General features: G+C 39.4%; 2 non-coding genes across 2 annotated transcripts; both read right to left on the reverse strand.

Annotated features, from left to right (window-relative positions):
• Positions 1-11,273: 11,273 nt before the first annotated feature.
• LOC112700087 (small nucleolar RNA R71) lies at positions 11,274-11,381 on the reverse strand. Its single transcript, XR_003153009.1, has one exon. It is a non-coding gene; the product is annotated as a small nucleolar RNA R71 (small nucleolar RNA).
• Positions 11,382-23,190: 11,809 nt separating this feature from the next.
• LOC112700243 (small nucleolar RNA R71) lies at positions 23,191-23,297 on the reverse strand. Its single transcript, XR_003153155.1, has one exon. It is a non-coding gene; the product is annotated as a small nucleolar RNA R71 (small nucleolar RNA).
• Positions 23,298-23,697: the final 400 nt, after the last annotated feature.

A 23,697-nucleotide genomic window follows, 5' to 3' on the forward strand; every position in this document is an offset into this window, starting at 1 on the left:
GATCATGATGAACATCAAGAACATATTTTTGAAATATTTTCAAGAAAAGAGAGACATGCAAGACACCAAACTTAAAAATTTTTAATGCTTAGACACTATGAATGCAAAAATACATATGAAAAATAACAAAAAACACAAAACAAGAATAAATAATAAGACTTACCAAGAACAACTTGAAGATCATGAAGAACACCATGCATGAATTTTTTTCGAAAAATGCAAAAAATTTTTAAAACATGCAATTGACACTAAACTTAAAATTTGACACTAGACTCAAACAATAAACACAAAATATTTTTTTTTGTATTTTTTTCCGAAAATTATATTTTTGAAAAACGAAAATAAAGAAAAAATTTTTAAAGAAAAAAATTTTTGAAAAGTTTTTGAAAACAAAATAAAAGAAAATTACCTAATCTGAGCAACAAGATGAACCGTCAGTTGTCCAAACTTGAACAATCCCCAGCAACGGCGCCAAAAACTTGGTGCACGAAATTGTAATCATCAATCATGGCACCAAAAACTTGGTAGTGCTCTCAAACGTGAATCACACTTTGTCACAACTTCGCACAACTAACCAGCAAGTGCACTGGGTCGTCCAAGTAATACCATACGTGAGTAAGGGTCGATCCTACGGAGATTGTTCGTATGATGCAAGCTATGATCATCTTGTAAATCTCATTTAGGCGGATTCAAATGGTTATAAATGTTTTCGAATATAATAATAAATAAAGCATAAAATAGAGATAGAGATACTTATGTATTTCAATGGTGGGAATTTCAGATAAGTGCATAGAGACGCTTGTTCCTGTTGAATCTCTGCTTTCCTACTGCTGTCATCCAATTCTTCATATTCCTTTCCATGGCAAGCTGTATGTAGGGCATCACCGTTGTCAATGGCTACTTCCCATCCTCTTAGTGAAAATGGTCTAAATGCTCTGTCACAGCACGGCTAATCATCTGTCGGTTCTCAATCATGTCAGAATAGAATCCATTGATTCTTTTGCGTCTGTCACCACGCTCAACAATCGCGAGTTTGAAGCTCGTCACAGTCTTTCAATCCCTGAATCCTACTCGGAATACCACAGACAAGGTTTAGACTTTTCGGATTCTCAATAATGGCCGCCAATAATTCTAGCTTATACCACGAAGATTCTGATTAAGGAATCCAAGAGATATTCGTTCGTTCTGAGGTAGAACGGAAGTGGTTGTCAATCACGTGTTCATAGGTGAGAATGAAAATGAGTGTCACAGATCATTGATGTGTGGAAAACGATCCAACACAAAACTCACCGGCAAGTGTACCGGGTCGCATCAAGTAATAATAACTCACATGAGTGAGGTCGATCCCACAGGGATTGAAGGATTGAGCAATTTTAGTTTAGTGGTTGATTTAGTTAAGCGAATCAAGTTTTGGTTGAGTGGGTTGTACTTGACAGAAACTAAATTGCTTGGAATATAAAGGGAAAAGGGGAAATTGCAGTAAATTAAAGAGCAGGAAAGTAAACTTGCTGAATTGTAAAGAACAAGAATGTAAATGACTGAAACTTAAAGTGCAAGAAATGTAAATTACAGTAACTTAAAGTGCAAGAAATGTAAATTGCTTGAATGTAAAGGGATTTGAGGACTGGGATTGCAGAATCTAAACGAAGAGAAAGTAAATTGCAACAATTAATAAAGCAGAAATTGAATTGAAAGCAATGAGGATTCAAACAGAAATTGAAATTAAAGTGCAGCAAGGTTCACAGAAGAACCAAAAGTAAATTGGGATCTCAGGGTTCAAGAGACTAGGTAGCAGAGCCTAGATCTCAATTACCTTCCTAGATCCAAGTTCTCAAAGCAATTGACAATAAATTGAAGAAGAAGTAGCAAAGAGAAAGTAAATGAGTTCAATTATGCAGAAAAGAAATTAAAGAGCTCTTGAGTGGAGATTGAGACAGAAGTTCCTTAATTCTTAACACCCAAAACTCAAAACAAGGAAATTAAAAAGACCCAAGCAAGAACGAGGAAGAAGAGAGATCAATTCTCCTCCCCAATTCTCTGAAATCTCAGTGAAGACACCAAGAGAAGTTCCAAAGTGAAAAATTCAAAAGCTAAGCAAAAAGGTCTCAAAAAAAAAAGGTCCTAATTACATCAAACTAGCTCCTATTTATACACTTTCTATTCTTGGATTTTGGGATTTGGATGGGCTTTTGATTTGGTGAAGAAATGAATTAAATTGACATTTTAATTGAATTTTTCGGCCCAAAATAATAGCTTCCAGGAGGCTGGGGCAGGATTTGGTGCATGTTGGTGCTTGCTTGGTGCGGCTTGGTGTGGCTTGGTGCGGTCTGGTGCTTGCTGGTGCGCAGAACGCTGCCCTGCCCTTGCGGAGGGCAGGGCAGGAAAAATTGGTGCTGCTAGGATGTGCCACGGTGCGTGCTTGGTGCTGCCAGATTCAAGCTGTGATGCGCGCTGGTGCTGCCAGGATCGTGCCTTGGTGCGCAGAATGCTGCCCTGCCCTCGCGGAGGGCAGGGCAGAAAAACATGGTGCTGCCAGGATCGAGTGTGGTGCGCGCTGATGCTGCCAGGGTAGTGATTTGGTGCGCCAGACTCACTTCTTGGTGCGCCAGAGTTGTGCACCAACAAAATGCTGCCCTGCCCTCGCGGAGGGCAGGGCAGTGTTTTCACTTTGATGTCCCAGGTTCGAATCATGGCCGAAACACACGCTCATTCATTTTCCTTGGTTTCTTGGCATGGTGATGGGGTTTAGTTCCTTGCTTCCTCATGGTCCCGTGTTCAACTCTTGTGGCAAGCATTTGGAGACATTTTCCTTTGATTTTCTTCCTTGATGAGCCCGATACTGCCCTTGTGGAGGGCAGGGCAACATTTTCTCCTTCTTGATTTCAAGGCACAATTTGTGCTCTGCCCTTGTAGTGGGCAGGGCAGAGTTGCCTTCTTTGCTTAATTCCTTTATGTTGCCCTCCTAGAGGGCAGTGTGCCCTTGTGGAGGGCAATGCTTGCCTCCCCCATTGTATGTGGCACACTTTTCCTTCCTTTAACCACGCTTCCTTCTCCTTGGGTCACGCTTTCTTTAGGCCACGCTTTTCTCTTTTATTCTTTTCTTCACCTGAAATAAACCAAAACAACCACTCCAAGTATCACTAAATTCACGAGGCTTATAAATCAATTAAAATTCAATTAAAATTAGCTTAAACCTCCTGGATTAACATTAATTTCATGGTGGTTGCTTGATTTAAAGAAGTTATGCATTTTCACTCCAAATCACTTACTTAGGAAGCAAGAAAGTGCATAAAGACTAACAAAACAAATGAAATTAGCTTGAAAAATGGGTATATGATGACTTGTCATCAATCATCACATTCGTCATGTTGAAGTGCAACGAATATCTTAGAATAAGAATAAGCTGAATTGAATAGAAAATAGTAGTAATTGCATTAATTCTCGAGGTACAGCAAAGCTCCACACCCTTAATCTGTGGAGTGTAGAAACTCCACCGTTGAAAACACATAAGTGATCATGGTGTTCATTGGCTTTGGCCCCAGAGAGGGAAACGGAATAACCAATACGTCAATACAATAGTAAAAAGTCCTATTTATACTGGACTAGCTACTAGAGTGTATAGAAATAAGTCTAAGTGCAGAAATCCACTACCGGGGCCCACTTTGGTGTGTGCTTGGGCTGAACTTGAGCTTTACACGTGCAGAGGCTTCTTTTGAAGTTAAACGCCAAGTTGTAACGTGTTTTTGGCGTTTAACTCTGGTTTGTGACGTGTTTCTGGCGTTTGACTCCAAAATGCAGCATGGAACTAGAGTTGAACGCCAGTTTGCGTCATCTAAACTCGAATAAATTATGAACTATCATATATTGCTGGAAAGCTCTGGATCTCTACTTTCCAACGTCGTTAAGAGCGCGCCATTTGGAGTTTGGTAGCTCCAGAAAATCGATTTCGAGTGCAGGGAGGTCATAATCCAACAGCATCAGCAGTCCTTTGTCAGCCTCCTATCAGCAGTCCTTTGCTCAGGTCCCTCAATTTCAGCCAGAAAATACTTGAAATCATAGAAAAATACACAAACTCATAGTAAAGTCTAGAAATGTGATTTTAGCATAAAAACTAATGAAAACATCCTTAAAAATAGCTAGATCCTACTAAAAACTACCTAAAAACAATGCCAAAAAGTGTATAAATTATCTGCTCATCACTGCTCAAACCTGTGTCAATCATATACAGCTTGCCATTGAAGAAATCACTCACAAGCAAGGAGAGCAGTAGTACCAGAGTTCATTCAGAAACACAAAGCAACTCCAACTCTCAACTCATTTCCCAACATGTAATTCCTAGTAGCTAATCGGATTTGTTTTACCCCTTTCAACATTTATGACATATAATCATTCAAGGTTTACATAATACAGCTCCTTTTGATTCCGCCTGACTAAGACATGTGATAAACCATTATTTTATGGTTTATCTTGCGCTAAATTGAGTGGTCTTTATCAATTCTTTGCATAATTATTCATACTATTTGCATGATTTTACAAATCCTTCCCAATCTTGTTCTATGGTTGAAAACTCGCTTCTTAAGCCCCTAAAGTATGTATTTTTAATTTTCCTTTATACCATTCGATGTCGTGCTCTGTGTGTTAAGTGTTTTCAGGCTTTATAGGGCAGGAATGACTTAGAGGATGGAAAGGAAGCATGCAAAAATAGAAGAAGCACAAGAAACCAAGGAGCTGGCTAGCGAGAATCGACGCGCACGCGTACCTGACGCGTACGCGCAACAAGAGACGCGGACGCGTACTGCCGCATACGTGTGAACGCGTAGAAGACCATCGACGCGCACATGTGCTTGACGCGTACGCATGATATGCGTGATAACAAGTCATCTTATGCTAGCTTTTCAAGCATTTCTCACTTGTTTCATTAGGTTTTTTGCACTTTCTTGCATCATAAGTAAGTGATTTGGAGTGAATTTGCATGGTTAAACTAAATCAATCAACCATCAATTAATTCACACAAAATCATAGGATTCATTCTAGAATTAGTTGATTTTATGATTAATGCAGAGATCTTGTGAATTTGGTGATGCTTTGATTGGTTATTTTGATTCCTTATAGGAGAAGAAAGGAAAGAACCATGATAGCGTGCTCAGCTAGAGCGTGGGCCATGATATTAAAGTGTGGCGCTCATCCAAAGCAACAAGGGCCAATGCTTAATTACCCAACGGAGCGCCTAATGCTACACCAAGAAAGCTAGGCTAAGGGAGCAACAATGAGATGTAGAGCTCTCTATTTAAGAGCTGCGCTCACAAAGTGAGCACTGGTATGGAGAAAAGCCAAGCTCGCACCAAGGGGCAAGGGAGCGCTACGTTGTGTGTTCGAACTGAGCACTCAACCACAAGGCACCAGCGCCCAATTTGAAGAGAGCGCTACGTTAACTCTTCTACCTTTTTCGGGCCTCCCCATGAAGAAAAGTAAGGCGCGGCACTCATAAATGGGGCAGCCAATGTTTGAACCATGCAAAAAAAGGAGTGCTACGCTACACCAAGCAAGGAAATTGCTAGCAAAAGGAAGCCAGCAAGGTTCGAAGAGGGTCACACACGCATAAAAAGGGCGCTACGTTGAAACACTTCACTAAGGGCTACTTCAAGGAAATTGGCTCAAATGGGACAGCCATGGTTCGAAGATGGAAACCATATACAAGCAAGGGTGCTACGCTGGAATTCTTCACTGAGCGCTATGAAGCTTGGCACGAGGCTTGGTTCGATGGAGCACACTAAGCAAGGGAATGCTACGTTACCTTACTTAACCGAGTGCTCTAATGCAGCTGGCACCCTGGTCCAATTTCAATGAAAATACCATTTTGGATCCACTTCTTCACCAATTTGAAAAGCCCACACTACAAGAAAACCAGGATTTTGCTACGCTTTTAAAGCGTGGCGAAAAGTTGAAAAAAGCGTAGCGATAGCTTTTTGCCACGTTTTTTGAGCCACCGGCACGCTTTTGAAAGAGTCACAACTGCTAGCGTGCCGGTTGCTCTATCGCCACACTTTTGGTGACCTATGGCCACGCTTTTTCTGTCGCTACGCTTTTATCTATTGCCACGCTTTTAAGCGTGGCCGTATGTGAAAGATATCGATACACTTTTAAAGCGTGCCAATAGCTGGAATATGGCTACGCTTTTAAAGCGTGCCAACAGCGAGAGATATCGCTACGCTTTTAAAGCGTGCCAGTAGCAAAAGATATGGCTACGCTTTTAAAGCGTGCCAATAGCAAGAGATATAGCTACGCTTTTAAAGCGTAGCTGTTGATGAATGTTGTACAATATGGCTACGCTTTTAAAGCGTAGCTCTAACTTTGTTCAGGTTCTATTATTTTTTTTCTAATCTTTGTAATAAAATCTTATAAAATTCATAGATAATTGTAAAATTTATACAATGACCATTAATTTTAAATCAATTAATCCAATCTTTATAAACTTGTCACCAAATATAGTGTGATTGATCACATGACATGCTCTAACAAAATACCAAAAATCAAAATCATTACGACAACTATTACATTATCTACTTCCTTTACATATTATTACATAAGAGAAAAAATTTTAGAATCAGTAGGAAGTTACAAAAAAGACCACTAGTTTTTACTGAAACAAAAAAACACTACTAGTACCTAAGCTAACGAAGATTCTAAGCAAGCTACCATCCTTGAATTATATATTCCTAATCCAGGAGCAATCATTTCAATCCACTGGATCATATACCAAACGCAATGCCATGCAGCTCTTGAGAAAACAGGAGCCATCATTTCAATCCACCTGAAGAAAATAGATAATCTTCCTTCAAGTCTAGGAAAGTAAAGAGAAAGCCAATTGGATTACTTATTACCGAAACTTTACCTGGTACAAGGAGGAGCAGTGCTGCTTAAATCACAACCTCCAATTTTGTATGTCCTTCTGCAAGCACAACAACCAAAAGTATGTAAGAACATGATTGTGAGTATATGCATCTTCAAAAGCTTTTCGTTAAGCTATGCTTTTCGTTAAGCTATGCTTTTCTTCTATTTAATTTTCTCCATTTACACTAGAATAGTTATGTATAACTTATTTCAATTAACTATAGAATTCGTTCATATCTTATCATTTACTGCACTCAAGAGTAGTTCTCTCTCCACAAATCATATCTTAGGGAGAATAATACACAAATGTATGAAGCTGCCAACACTTATTTTAATTTTAAATTTAAGAAAATGAAAGACATGTACTTACAGTGAGAACTGAACCAATTGTCAAGTCCTCTAGCTTTTTTCTCTCAGCAAGACCTTTCAATTTGGATACCAATCAGTCGAAACCCAGTTCCTAGCACAGTAAGTAACTAAAAAATCTCCAGAGCTGGTTGTGAAATCTCCACAGCAAGACCTTTCAGAAAGTTGAGGATTGATGAGCGGATAATTTGTAAGCTTTTTGGCATTGTTTTTTAGTATGTTTTTAGTATAATCTAGTTAGTTTTTAGTATATTTTTATTAGTTTTCAGTTAAAATTCACTTTTCTGGACTTTACTATGAGTTTGTGTGTTTTCCTATGATTTCAGGTATTTTCTGGCTGAAATTGAGGGACTTGAGCAAAAATCTGATTCAGAGACTAAAAAGGACTGCAGATGCTGTTGGATTCTGACCTCCCTGCACCCAAAGTGAATTTTCTGGAGCTATAGAAACCCAATTGGCGCGCTCTCAACGGCGTTGGAAAGTAGACATCCTGGGCTTTCCAGCAATATATGATAGTCTATACTTTGCCCAAGATTTGATGCCCAAACCGGCGTTCAAAGTCACCCTCAGAATTTCCAGCGTTAAACGCCGGAACTGGCACAAGAATGGGAGTTAAACGCCCAAACTGGCACAAAAGCTGATGTATAACTCCAAGAAGAGTCTCTACACGAAAATGCTTCAATGCTCAGCCCAAGCACACACCAAGTGGACCCGGAAGTGGATTTTTATGTCATTTACTCATCTCTGTAAACCCTACGCTACTAGTTCTCTATAAGTAGGACCTTTTACTATTGTATTTTCATCTTTGGATCTCTGGAGTCTTTTGATCTTTAGATCTCTTGATCACTCTAGATCTTAGATCATTGGGAGGCTGGCCTCACGGCCATGCCTAGACCTTGTTCTTATGTATTTTCAAGGGTGGAGTTTCTACACACCATAGATTAAGGTGTGGAGCTCTGCTGTACCTCGAGTATTAATGCAATTACTATTGTTCTTCTATTCAATTCCGCTTGTTCTTGTTCTACGATATCACTTGTTCTTTAACTTGATGAATGTGATGATCCGTGACACTCATCATCATTCTCACCTATGAACGTATGCCTGACAACCACCTCCGTTCTACCTTAGATTGGTGGATATCTCTTGGATTCTTTAACCGGAATCTTCGCGGTATAAGCTAGAACTGATGGCGGCATTCAAGAGAATCCGGAAGGTCTAAACCTTGTCTATGGTATTCTGAGTAGGATTCAATGATTGAATGACTGTGACGAGCTTCAAACTCCTGAAGGCTGGGCGTTAGTGACAGAACGCAAAAGAATCACTGGATTCTATTCCAACCTGATTGAGAACCGACAGATGAATAGCCGTGCCGTGACAGGGTGCGTTGAACATTTTCACTGAGAGGATGGGAGGTAGCCACTGACAACGGTGAAACCCTACATACAGCTTGCCATGGAAAGGAGTAAGAAGGATTGGATGAAGACAGTAGGAAAGCAGAGAGACGGAAGGGACCAAGCATCTTCATACGCTTATCTGAAATTCCCACCAATGAATTACATAAGTATCTCTATCTTTATCTTTATGTTTTATTCATCATTCATAACCATTTGAGTTTGCCTGACTAAGATTTACAAAGTGACCATAGCTTGCTTCATACCAACAATCTCTGTGGGATCGACCCTTACTCGCGTAAGGTTTATTACTTGGACGACCCAGTACACTTGCTGGTTAGTTGTGCGAAGTTGTGTTTATGCCATGGTATTGAACACCACGTTTTTGGGTTCATCACCGGGGATTAATTGAGTTGTGAAAAGTATTTATCACAATTTCGTGCACCAAGTTTTTGGCGCCGTTGCCGGGGATTGTTGAGTTTGGACAACTGACGGTTCATCTTGTTGCTTAGATTAGTATTTTTTTTTCAGAGTTCTTAAGAATGAATTCTAGAGTTTCATGATGATCTGTTGAAGTCTGGCTGGCTATGAAGCCATGTCTAATTTTATTGGACCGAGATTTCAACTTATCATCACAAGAGCTTGTTGATTTCTATCAATGTTGCTGTTGGAGCAGTGATCTGCTAAGGCTTGGCTGGCCATTGGCCATGTCTAGTGTTTTGGACTGGAGCTTTCTTTGAAAGCTTGGCTGGCTATGAAGCCATGTCTAATTCCTGGACCGGAGTCTTAGACTAACATTGCATAATTCCTGGAATTCTCATTAAGAATTTTGATATCTTTATTTTCTTTTCCACTTAATTTTCGAAAAATCCAAAAAAAAAAAATTACAAAATCATAAAAACCAAAAATATTTTATATTTCTTTTTGAGTCTAGAGTCTCATTTTAAGTTTGGTGTCAATTGCATGTTTCTGTTCTTTTTGCATTCATGCATGTGTCTTCATTAATCTTCAAGTTGTTCTTGATGATTTCATTGGTCTGATTTTTAAATTCTCTTGACTTGAGTGTTTTTTGTGTCTCATATACATTCTCATTTTGTTAGTGTCAGTAGTATACAAACTGCTAAGTTTGGTGTCTTGCATGCATTGTTATTTGATTTTAGTTGCATTTCGATTATTCCTCACTATTAAAAATCCAAAAATATTTTTAATTTGTGTCTTTTCAAGTCAATAATACAGAGGATTGAAGATTCAGAACATTCAGCAGAGGAATTACACAGAAAAAGCTGGGCGTTCAAAACGCCCAGTAAGGAAGGCAAACTGGCGTTTAAATGCCAGCCAGGGTGCCTGGCTGGGCGTTTAACGCCTAAAAGGGTAGAGTTTTGGGCGTTAAACGCCAGAATGTGCACCATTCTGGGCGTTTAACGCCAGGATGGCACAAGAGGGAATATTTTGTTTTTAATTCAGATTTTTTTTCAAGTTTTCAAAATTTTTCAAAATCAAATCTTTTTCAAAATCAATTTCTTTCTATTTTTAAGGATACTTGCTATCAATTAATGATTTGATTCAACATTTCAATTATGTTGCCTTTTCTGTTGAGAAAGGTTTAATGTTTGAATCATATATTTTCTTGATAGCCAAGTCATTAATTTTCAAAATCAAATCTTTTTAAAATGTTTTTCAAATCATATATTCTCAATCACATCTTTTTAAAACCAATCATATCTTCCTAATCACATCTTTTTCAAAATAGTTTTCAATCATATCTTTTTAATTTCTAATTTCAAAATCTTTTTCAAAAATCACTTTACTTCTTTCTCAATCTTGGTTTTCGAAAATCAATTAAAGTTTTTCAAAATGTTTTTAAAATCTTTTTAATATTTTCGAAAATTTCTTCCCTTCTTTTCACATCCTTCTATTTATGGACTAACACTATTCCTTAATGCACAATTCGAACTCCATCTTCTTTGATAAAGTTCGAATTTTCTACTTCTGCCTTCTATTTTTCTTTTCCTCTGACACTTCAAGGAATCTCTATACTGTGACATAGAGGATTCCATATTTTCTTCTTCTCTTCTCTTTCATACGAGCAGGAGCAAAGACAAGAGCATTCTTGTTAAGGCTGATCCTGAACCTGAAAGGACCTTGAAGCGAAAGCTAAAAGAAGCTAAGGCACAATTCTCTGTAGAGGACCTAATTGAAATCTTCAAAGAAGAAGAACACATGGCAGCCGAAAACAACAACAATGCCAACAATGCAAGGAAGGTGCTGGGTGACTTTACTGCACCTACTCCCGACTTCTATGGGAGAAGCATCTCTATCCCTGCCATTGGAGCAAACAACTTTGAGCTTAAGCCTCAATTAGTTTCTCTAATGCAACAGAATTGCAAGTTCCATGGACTTCCATTGGAAGATCCTCATCAGTTCTTAGCTGAATTCTTGCAAATCTGTGACACTGTCAAGACTAATGGGGTTAACCCTGAGGTCTACAGACTTATGCTATTCCCTTTTGCTGTAAGAGACAGAGCTAGAATATGGTTGGACTCACAACCTAAAGAAAGCCTGAACTCTTGGGAAAATCTAGTCAATGCCTTCTTGGCAAAGTTCTTTCCACCTCAAAAATCGAGTAAGCTTAGAGTGGAAGTCCAAACCTTCAGACAAAAGGAAGGAGAATCCCTCTATGAAGCTTGGGAAAGATACAAACAATTAATCAGAAAGTGTCCCTCTCACATGCTTTCTAAATGGAGCATCATAGGTATTTTCTATGATAGTCTGTCTGAACTGTCCAAGATGTCTTTGGATAGCTCTGCTGGAGGATCTCTTCATCTGATGAAGACACCTACATAATCTCAAGAACTAATTGAAATGGTTGCAAATAACCAATTCATGTACACTTCTAAAAGAAATCCTATGAACAATGGGCAAATCAGAAGAAGGGAGTTCTTGAGATTGATACTCTGAATGCCATATTGGCTCAGAACAAAATATTGACTCAGCAAGTCAATATAATTTCTCAAAGTCTATCTGGAATGCAAAATGCACCAGGTAGTACTAAGGAAGCTTCATCTGAAGAAGAAGCTTATGATCCTGAGAACCCTTCAATGGAAGAGGTGAATTACATGGGAGAACCCTATGGAAACACCTATAATCCTTCATGGAAAAATCATCCAAATTTCTCATGGAAGGATCAACATAGACCTCAACAAGGTTTCAACAATAATAATGGTGGAAGAAACAGGTTTAGCAGTGGCAAGCCTTTTCCATCATCTTCTCAGCAACAGACAGAGAGTTCTAAGCAGAACACCTCTGACTTAGCAACCATGGTCTCTGATCTAATCAAAACCACTCAAAGTTTCATGACTGAAACAAGGTCCTCCATTAGAAACTTGGAGGGACAAGTGGGTCAGCTGAGCAAGAAAATTACTGAACTCCCTCCTAGTACTCTTCCAAGCAATACAGAAGAAAATCCAAAAGGAGAGTGCAAAGCCATCAACATGGCCGAATTTGGAGAGGAGGAAGAGGCAGTGAACGCCACTGAGGAAGACCTCCATGGACGTCCACTGGCCTCCAATGAGTTCCCCATTGAGGAACCATGGGAATCTGAGGCTCAAAATGAGACCATAGAGATTCCATTGGACATACTTCTGCCATTCATGAGCTCTGATGAGTATTCTTCCTCTGAAGAGGATGAGTATGTCACTGAAGAGCAAGTTGCTAAATACCTTGGAGCAATCATGAAGCTAAATGACAAGTTATTTGGAAATGAAACTTGGGAGGATGAACCCCCTTTGCTCACCAAAGAACTGGATGACTTGTCTAGGCAGAAATTACCTCAAAAGAGACAGGATCCTGGGAAGTTTTCAATACCTTGTACCATAGGCACCATGACCTTCAAGAAGGCCTTGTGTGACCTAGGGTCAAGTGTAAACCTCATGCCTCTCTCTGTAATGGAGAAGCTAGGGATCTTTGAGGTGCAAGCTGCAAAAATCTCACTAGAGATGGCAGACAACTCAAGAAAACAAGCTTATGGACTTGTAGAGGATGTTCTGGTAAAAGTTGAAGATCATTACATCCCTGCTGATTTCATAGTACTAGAGACTGGGAAGTGCATGGATGAATCCATCATCCTTGGCAAACCCTTCCTAGCCACAGCAAAGGCTGTGATTGATGTTGATAGAGGAGAATTGATCATTCAAGTGAATGAAGAATCCTTTGTGTTTAAGGCTCAAGGATATCCCTCTGTCACCATGGAGAGGAAGCATGAAGAGCTTCTCTCAAAACAGAGCCAAACAGAGCCCCCACAGTCAAACTCTAAGTTTGGTGTTGGGAGGCCACAACCAACTTCTAAATTTGGTGTTGAACCCCCACATTCAAACTCTAAGTTTGGTGTTGGGTGGTTCCAACATTGCTCTGAGCATCTGTGAGGCTCCATGAGAGCCCTCTGTCAAGATACTGACATTAAAGAAGCATTTGTTGGGAGGCAACCCAATGTTTTATATTTTATCTATTTTCCTTTGTTATTTTATGTTTTTTGTAGGTTGATGATCATGAGAAGTCACAAAAATCAATTGAAAAAGCAAAAACAGAATGAAAAATAGAAATAAAAACAGCACACCCTGGAGGAAGATCTTGCTGGCGTTTAAACGCCAGTAAGGCTAGCAGATGGGCGTTTAACGCCCAGTCTGGCACCATTCTGGGCGTTTAACGCCAGAAAGGGGCACCAGACTGGCGTTAAACGCCAGAAAAGGGCAAGAAGTTGGCGTTAAACGCCAGAAATGGGCACCAGCCCGGCATTTAACGCCAGAATTGGCATGAAGAGCAATTTTGCTCGCCACTTGGTGCAGGGATGACTTTTCCTTGACACCTCAGGATCTGTGGACCCCACAGGATCCCCACCTACCCCACCACTCTCTCTCTTCTTCACCCATTCACCAATCACCTCAACACCTCTTCCCCAAAAACCCTTCACCTATCAAATCCCATCTTTCTCTTCACCACTCACATCCATCCTTCATAAAACCCCACCTACCTCACCATTCAAATTCAAACCACTTTCCCTCCCAAACCCACCCTCCCATAACCGAACCATAACTATCTCCCCACCCCTATATAAACCCATCTTCACTCCTTCATTTTCACACAACATAAACACTCTTTCTCCCCCTTTGGCCGAACTACAAAGCCTCCCCCATCTCCTTCATTTCTTCTTCTTCCACTCTCTTCTTTCTTCTTTTGCTCGAGGATGAGCAAACCTTTTAAGTTTGGTGTGGTAAAAGCATTGCTTTTTGTTTTTCCATAACCATTTATGGCATCCAAGGCAGGAGAAACCTCTAGAAAGAGGAAAGGGAAGGCAAAAGCTTTCACCTCCGAGTCATGGGAGATGGAGAGATTCATCTCAAGGGTGCATTAAGACCACTTCTATGAAGTTATGGCCTTGAAGAAGGTGATCCCCGAGGTCCCTTTCAAACTCAAAAAGAGTGAATATCCGGAGATCCGACATGAGATCCGAAGAAGAGGTTGGGAAGTTCTTACCAACCCCATTCAACAAGTCGGAATCTTAATGGTTCAAGAGTTCTATGCCAATGCATGGATCACCAAGAACCATGACCAAAGTGTGAACCCGGATCCAAAGAATTGGCTTACTGTGGTTCGGGGGAAATACTTGGATTTTAGTTCGAAAAATGTAAGGTTGGCATTCAACTTGCCCATGATGCAAGGAGATGAACATCCTTACACTAGAAGGGTCAACTTTGATCAAAGGTTGGACCAAGTGCTCACAGTCATTTGTGAAGAGGGCACCCAATGGAAGAGAGATTCAAGAGGAAAGCCGATTCAATTGAGAAGGCATGACCTCAAGCCCGTGGCTAGAGGATGGTTAGAGTTTATCCAACGCTCAATCATTCCCACTAGCAATCGGTCCGAAGTTACTATAGACCGGGCTATCATGATTCATACCATCATGATTGGAGAAGAAATAGAAGTTCATGAGGTTATATCCCAAGAACTTTATAAGGTGGCAGACAAGTCCTCTACCTTGGCAAGGTTAGCCTTTCCTCATCTCATTTGTCACCTCTGTTATTCAGTTAGAGTTGATATAGAGGGAGACATTCCCATTGATGAGGACAAGCCCATCATTAAGAAGAGGATGGAGTAAACAAGAGACCCCTCTCATCATCAAATCCCTGAGATGCCTCAAGGGATGCACTTTCCTCCACAAAACTATTGGGAGCAACTAAACACCTCCCTAGGAGAATTGAGTTCCAACATGGGACAACTAAGGGTGGAGCACCAAGAACATTCCATCCTCCTCCATGAAATTAGAGAAGATCAAAGAATCATGAGAGAGGAGCAACAAAGACAAGGAAGAGACATTGAGGAGCTCAAGCACTTCATAGGATCTTCAAGATGAAGAACAAGCCGCCATCACTAAGGTGGACCCGTTCTTTAATTTCCTTGTTCTTTATTTTCTGTTTTTCGAATTTTATGCTTATGTTTCTCTATGTTTGTGTCTTGTGATCATTAGTGTCTTAGTGTCTATGCCTTAAAGTTATGAATGTCCTATGAATCCATCACCTCTCTTAAATGAAAAATGTGCTTAATTGAAAAAGAGAAGAATTGCATGAATTTTAAATTTTATAACAGATTAATTATTTTGATGTGGTGGCAATATTTTTGTTTTCTGAATGTATGCTTAAACAGTGCATATGTCTTTTGAATTTGTGGTTCATGAATGTTGGCTCTTGAAAGAATGATGAAAAAGGAGACATGTTACTGAGGATCTGAAAAATCATAAAAATGATTCTTGAAGCAAGAAAAAGCAGTGAATACAAGAAAAAAAAAGAAAAAAGAAAAAAAGGGAGAAAAGAAAACGAAAAAAAAAGAAAGAAAAAGAAAGAAATAAAGTTGTGATCCAAGGCAAAAAGAGTGTGCTTAAGAACCCTGGACACCTCTAATTGGGGACTCTAGCAAAGCTGAGTCACAATCTGAAAAGGTTCACCCAATTATGTGTCTGTGGCATGTATGTATCCGGTGGTAATACTGGAAGACAGAGTGCTTTGGGCCACGGCCAAGACTCAATAAGTAGCTGTGTTCAAGAATCATCATACTTAACTAGGAGAATCAATGACACTATCTGGATTCTGAGTTCCTAAAGAAGCCAATCATTCTGAATTTCAAAGGATAGAGTGAGATGCCAAAACTGTTCAGAGGCAAAAAGCTAAAAGCCCCGCTCATCTAATTAATACTGATCTTCATAGATGTTTTTGGAATTCATTGCATATTCTCTTCTTTTTATCTTATTTGATTTTCAGTTGCTTGAGGACAAGCAACAATTTAAGTTTGGTGTTGTGATGAGCGGATAATTTGTATGCTTTTTGGCATTGTTTTTTAGTATGTTTTTAGTATGATCTAGTTAGTTTTTGGTATATTTTTATTAGTTTTCAGTTAAAATTCACTTTTCTAGACTTTACTATGAGTTTGTGTGTTTTTCTGTGATTTCAGGTATTTTCTGGCTGAAATTGAGGGACTTGAGCAAAAATCTGATTCAGAGACTAAAAAGGACTGCAGATGCTGTTGGATTCTGACCTCCCTGCATTCAAAGTGAATTTTCTGGAGCTACAGAAACCCAACTAGCGCGCTCTTAACGGCGTTGGAAAGTAGACATCCTGGGCTTTCCAGCAATATATGATAGTCCATACTTTGCCCAAGATTTGATGGCCCAAACCGGCGTTCAAAGTCACCCTCAGAATTTCCAGCGTTAAACGCCGGAACTAGCACAAGAATGGGAGTTAAATGCCCAAACTGGCACAAAAGCTGGCGTTTAACTCCAAGAAGAGTCTCTACACGAAAATGCTTCAATGCTCAGCCCAAGCACACACCAAGTGGGCCCGGAAGTGGATTTTTATGTCATTTACTCATCTCTGTAAACCCTAGGCTACTAGTTCTCTATAAGTAGGAACTTTTACTATTGTATTTTCATCTTTGGATCTCTAGAGTCTTTTGATCTTTAGATCTCTTGATCACTCTAGATCTTAGATCATTGGGAGGCTGGCCTCATGGCCATGCATAGACCATGTTCTTATGTATTTTCAACGGTGGAGTTTCTACACACCATAGATTAAGGTATGGAGCTCTGCTGTACCTCGAGTATTAATGCAATTACTATTGTTCTTCTATTCAATTCCGCTTGTTCTTGTTCTAAGATATCACTTGTTCTTCAACTTGATGAATGTGATGATCCGTGACACTCATCATCATTCTCACCTATGAACGTGTGCCTGACAACCACCTCCGTTCTACCTTAGATTGGGTGGATATCTCTTGGATTCTTTAACCGGAATCTTCGTGGTATAAGCTAGAACTGATGGTATTCTGAGTAGGATTCAATGATTCAATGACTGTGACGAGCTTCAAACTCCTGAAGGCTGGGCGTTAGTGACAGACGCAAAAGAATCACTGGATTCTATTCCAACCTGATTGAGAACCGACAGATGAATAGCCGTGCCGTGACAGGGTGCGTTGAACATTTTCACTGAGAGGATGGGAGGTAGCCACTAACAACGGTGAAACCCTACATACAGCTTGCCATGGAAAGGAGTAAGAAGGATTGGATGAAGACAGTAGGAAAGCAGAGAGATGGAAGGGACTAAGCATCTTCATACGCTTATCTGAAATTCCCACCAATGAATTACATAAGTATCTCTATCTTTATCTTTATGTTTTATTCATCATTCATAACCATTTGAGTTTGCCTGACTAAGATTTACAAGGTGACCATAGCTTGCTTCATACCAACAATCTCTGTGGGATCGACCCTTACTCGCGTAAGGTTTATTACTTGGACGACCCAGTAGACTTGCTGGTTAGTTGTGCGAAGTTGTGTTTATGCCATGGTATTGAACACCACGTTTTTGGGTTCATCACCGGGGATTAATTGAGTTGTGAAAAGTATTGATAACAATTTTGTCCACCAAGGATCAAGTGCTGGTTGTGAAATCTCCAGCCCTTCACTTTTAATGATAGGTATATAACTGAAAAATCATTTGAGAATCATTAAGATTTTGTAACATTATAGGAGTGCTCATTTAAATAAAAATAAAACAGAAGTAATCTCCACCAATTTTGTTTTTAATTAAACAATCTAAGAGCATCAAACTATATTTTTTCTAATTTTCAGAAATCAGAGATGGTTTTCAACATTCTTATCTGGGTGGAACTCTTAAACTCCAAGGTCCTCGTCCCAAAGGAAAATATCCTCATCCTAAAACAAAAATCTGGGTGGACTAACCATGCACCTTAGAGAGAGGTTGAAATCCAACAGCATTATATGACCATCTTCCCTCACCAACACGTTCTCGGGTTTAAGGTCTCTGTAGACGATCCCAAGCAAAAGTAAATACTCTAAAGCAAGGAGAACTTCTGCCACATAAAACCTGCATTCAAAAATTCATCAACTTATAAATAGAGTAATCATTGAAGATATAACTAGAAACCAATACACCAGTAAAATTAATCTATTTGTCATAAGTTGGATACATGTTTCAATAAGTAAAATAAAGAGGAACATATCCATGAGTTTTTCCAACAATAAGGCCATAAGAAAATAAATCAACTTGGTTAGTTATAAAACTAGCAAACCATGTTTCGCTACAAATAGGGACTAGAGTGATTAGAGGTACATCAAAAACCCCAACTGTGGAACAATTGAGTTCATAAATCTAATACAGAATCAGCTAATATCGGTTTTGCTAGTGACTTATCAACACTAGTATCACACTCACTAATTTCAGTATAGGTGAAACTAACTTTAGCTTCCCAGTATAGGCCCATGAACATGATTCCGAGATGGTCTTAAGGGAGGCCGCGTAGGGGGAGTCCCGAATGTAGAAGGAGGACCATGCTGCTGTGCAACAGAAACTGAATTCTGAGCCTCTGATAAAGACTCTACTACTCCATTTGTAGGTGACTCCATGAAGAAATTTTTAACACAAAAGCTTGAAATTGAAATTTCAACTCAGCTCAGTGAATTAATCAATATCTGATCATCCAAAAAGCCCTTTAATTACAGAATCTCCTACACACCATTAAAACGTAAATCAATGATTATGCTGATTGAAATAACAAACATTATTAATATGCAAACACGGAATGAAATTTGAACAAGCAACAAACAAAAAGAAAGCATGGCATAATCTTCAAGAATAACACATCCAGTGGAAAAATCACTCCAAATGGAACTTTACATCATAAAGCACAATCAACTCAACAACTTCATCAAGCAGAAAGAAAAACTCAAAGGGGTTCCAGAGACAGTAAAAGTTTCAAGCTTTTTTTACATGTTTCCTAAGAACCCACTCATCATTCAGAACCAACAACACTTATATGAACAAAAACACAACTTTATCAGACAAGTGTGAGAATATGATATCGCATTGAAATTTTCGAGGCCCAGAAAATTCCCAAAAAGTGGAAGAGAAACGAGTAGAGAGACAGTGATGAAGAGGCAAACCAGCGCGGTGTCACCGTCGTCATCCCGGTGAGAAAACGCGTCGAAAAAAATTCACGCCAAGAGCATCGGCTGCATGTCTGGCATTCTCCACCTCGTCTCCCGCTCCAACAGCTGCCGCCAATGCCACTTCCTCACCTTCGGTCCGTTTCACATTCTCCTGTAAAACACCAAAATCCTTTTCATTCTTCGCTAAATTTTTTATCGTTCACATAACTAATCGTTTCTTTTTCTTTTTTAATTCACCTCATTATCAGGTAACAAGAAGAATCCTAAGAATAATTCTTCTTCTGTCGTTTCCTCTATCACCGCCGGAGAAATATCAAAAGAGGAGAAGACTTCCGAAGTTGCTGCCGTCCGGAAATCGATATCGCTGTGCGAGGTGCCGAGAAGCCCAATGTTACCCGCGGAGATTCGCCAGTCTCGTGCGACAAAGCCTCAATCGCCAACCGCGGAGAGTCGCTCGCCGGCTTTGGTGGCGAGGTTGATAGGACTGGACGAAGCACCGGAAGCTGCGCCGGCGGAATCGGTGGTGGAGAAGAGATGGCAGCTTCTCAGAGCGCTACAACGGTGTGATGAGGACTTGAAGGCACTGAAGAAGATTATCGAGGCGGTTCAGCTGATGGATCCACTGCCATGGTGGGAGTTCTGGAAGAGAGAGTGACGGCGGAGGCATTGCGAGGGCTGGGGTTCTTCGTGGAGGGTTGCGGTTCTTCGAAGCTCTTAGGGTTCTGGGTTCTTTGAAGGAGAAAGGGGGTTCTTTAATTTCATATATTGTTATTTGAAGAGAATTATTTATGTAACAATGGGTCAATTGTTAACTTCTGGTTCTGGGTTCTTTGAAGAGAAAAAGGGGGTTCTTTCATTTCGAATAATGTAGGAGAGAACGCAGCGTTTTGATTTATAAAAGAACGCAGCGTTTTATTTTTGGAAGGACCATTTGGCCACGGTTTTTAAGCGTGCCAAAAGCGTTGTAGGAAACGGTCACGCTTTTAAAATGTCACTAAAACAAAACTTTGTCGCCGCACTTTAAAAGCGTGCCTGTTTCTCTCTATGGCTACGTTTTTTAAGCGTGGCCAAATCTCGAATCAATTGCCACCCTCATAAAAGCATGGCCATAGATTCTTTTCGCCACGCTTTTTAAGCGTAGAAAAAAAATGTAGCCAAATCTCTAATCAATCGCCACCATCATAAAAGCGTGGCCATTGACCACTTTTGGCCACGCTTTTAATGCGTGGCAAGAAAAAAGCGTGGCGATAGGCCTTTTTTCTTGTAATGCCACTCCAAGTCCTGAAAACCAAAATTAGAAAGTGTATAAATAGGAATTAATTTGATTTGTAGAGGACCTTTAACCTCTTACTCTTACTTTTACTTTTACCTTTGGACTTTTAGCTCATTTTTAGTTTTCACTTTTAATTCTCATTTGTCATTGAATTTGGGATTTTGGGAATTAGATCAAGCTTTTTGTTTTCTTTTTTCTTTTCTTCTGCAACTTTTGCTATCTGTTCTTGGAATTTGAATTGAGATTGAAGAGCTCGATTGATTCTAAATCTGAGAATCATCTTTCACCTCTCTTCTCAATTGTTATAAGAATTGGATCTGAGTTTAGTTTCTACTTTTATTCTTCTTCTTCTACAATTACTTTTCTGCTTGATTAAGAGAGCAATTGAGATTTAGATCTGTTTTCAAATCTCATTGCTCTTCTTCGATCTTCAATTTCTCTTTTAAATTTTTCACAATTGAACTAAGTTTTCTTGCTGTTTATTTTTTCTGCAAATTTTCATTTCAGTTTCAGCTTTTTTGCAATTCTCTTCATCTTATAGTTTTCTGATTTACTTTAGCTTGCATTTTCTTGTTCAATTCTAAATCCTAGCCCCAATTTCCTTTACTCTTCAAGCAATTTAAGTTTCTCAGCAATTTAGATTAAGTCATTTAGTTTTCTTACACTTTAAGCTTCAGCCACTTACATTTCTTGCAATCTAAGTTTCAGCCATTTACATTACTTGCACTTTAAGTTTCACCTCAATTTACGTTTTCTGCACTTTGGATTCTATCAATTTCCCTTCTCCCTTTTATTTTCATGCAATTTAGCTTCTGTTGATCACAATTCATTCAAATCATCAACTATTTGCTTAACTAAATTCATCACCTAACTAAAATTGCTCAATCCATCAATCCTTGTGGGATCAACCTCACTCTTGTGAGAAATTACTACTTGATGCGACCCGGTACACTTGCCGGTGAGTTTGTGTGGAAATCTAATTTTCACTCATCAATGCGCCATGTGCAGAATTCGCAGAAAATACTAGGGGCAATTTTGGGCTGAGTTTGGACCCAGTTTTTGGCCCAGAAACTTAGACTAGAGCCAGGGGACCTTAGGGACTCAACACACATTCACACATTCTCAGTTTTTAGTTTTAGTTTTAGTTTTTGAGTCTTAGAGAGAGAAATCACTACTTCCTCTAGGGTTCTTCACATTCGGATATTTCTAGTTTTATGCTTTTGAGTTGGATATTGAGAAGAGTTACTACCTCTATTGAAGTTTTTATTATTCTAGTTTGTTTCCTATTCCCTTAGTCTTTTACTTCCCATTTACTTTGTTTATAGTTATATGCATACCTTCAATTTTGGAATTAATTAATGCAAGGAAACTTTTCTATTTAATTTTATTATTTGTTGATTATTTTCAATTGAATCCAATTATCATGTCTTCTTTCTACTCCCTCTACATGCATGTAAAAATGGCATCCATGTCAATGGAGTAGACTTTCAACTTGGCTTTGGAGTTGATTAATAGGAGTCCCTTGAGTTGGAAGACTCAAGAGTTAAGTGTAATTGGAAGTTGTTGGCTGGCTCTCTAGTCACTAATGCTAATCCATCCCAAGGGAGAGGATTAGGACTTGTGGATCAGAGTTAACTCAACTACTTGACTTTCCTTCATTCATTGAGGGTTAACTAAGTAGAAACAATAACCTATTACTATTAATCATGGGAAATCCAACAAGGATAGAACTTCCGATTAATCTTCTCCCAACCAAGGCTTTTTATCTTAATTACATAAAATCTCTTTAATTTCCACTGCTTTAATTTATAATCATTTATTTGCCCATTCCCCAAACACCAAATTTCTGAGAAACTCCTGATCAATAAATTGCACTCTCTTAGCAACTCGTTAGGAGAAGACCTGGGATTTCTAATCCCAGTATTTTATTCTTGATTTGTGACAACCCTTTTCACATTGATATGCGGAATTTTTATCAGTTAAGAACTGTACTTGCAACACTAATTTTCAATATAAATTCTTAATCGGTAATTTTTCACACATCAATTTTTGGCGCCGTTGCCGGGGAGTTGCTACAGTGTGCTAATTTATTGATTAGTGTAAATATTTTTATATTTACATATTTTATTTTTTTGTTATTACCATGAGTTGTATGTTTCTTTCATTGAATGACGTGTTCACTGCCTGATCCGAGCTTAGCCGCATTTGATTCGAAAATTGAAAGAACTATTTCATGTATAAGGCGAGCTCGACGTCGGTTAGCCTCTGAGGGTGGTGAAGTGGTTACTACCGATTCACCAGTCCTATCTGAGGACAAATCTGAAACGGCGTCTGAGGAAGAAACAAGCTCCTCTGCTACTAATTCTATTATTTTATGCGCAGGTAATATGGCGTAGCCTAGGAGGATTACTCTCCAGGAAGCAGGATCTCCGGACTTTAGACTGCCCCCATTTCAAGCGCGTCACCCAAATCTGGCTACAGATTTTGAACTGAAAACTGCGCTAATCAATCTACTGCCTAAGTTTCGTGGCTTACCTGCTCAAGAGCCTCTCATGCACTTCAGGGGTTTTCAGACAGCCTGCTCTACTGTTAGGCATCATGGTGTAGATGAGACTACTATTTTGCTATCTGTCTTCCCATTTTCTCTTGAGAAAAAGGCGAGGGAGTGGTACCACACTCAACCTGAAGCAGTTCTTACTAATTGGGATATGCTCAGAATATAATTCCTAGACAAATACTTTTCGGCTGAAGTCACTGATAGAATGAGGAAAGAAATTTCCTGTATTATTCAAGGTGAATCAGAGACTCTTTATGAGTATTGGGAACGCTTCAGGAATCTCCTAGACGCATGCCCCCACCATATATTGACAAGTTGGTGTTGATAGCTATTTCACGCAAGGCATGAAGCCTCATGACAAGACTACATTAGATGGTGCGAGTAATGGCTCTCTGAAAAAGTACAAGACTACGGAAGAAGCGTGGCAACTGATCACCGATCTAGCTGAGTCTACTCGAAACACCAGGCATAGGAACAACCATCCCAAGGCTATTGCAGAGGTTTCGTCTAGCCATGAGACTACTGCTCTCACACAGACTCTGAGTGAGATGACCAACATACTGAAGCAGCTACAACTGAATCAACAACAACCTCAGCCTCCTCAACAGTTGGCCCCTCACAGAGTGTGCAGAATATGTGCATGTTATATTCATTACACTTATGAATGTCCGCAGCTCCAACAAGAAGACAACACCTTGGCAACTACCCA

The sequence above is a fragment of the Arachis hypogaea genome, chromosome 6 (assembly GCF_003086295.3).
Source record: "Arachis hypogaea cultivar Tifrunner chromosome 6, arahy.Tifrunner.gnm2.J5K5, whole genome shotgun sequence".
Lineage (NCBI taxonomy): Eukaryota > Viridiplantae > Streptophyta > Magnoliopsida > Fabales > Fabaceae > Arachis > Arachis hypogaea.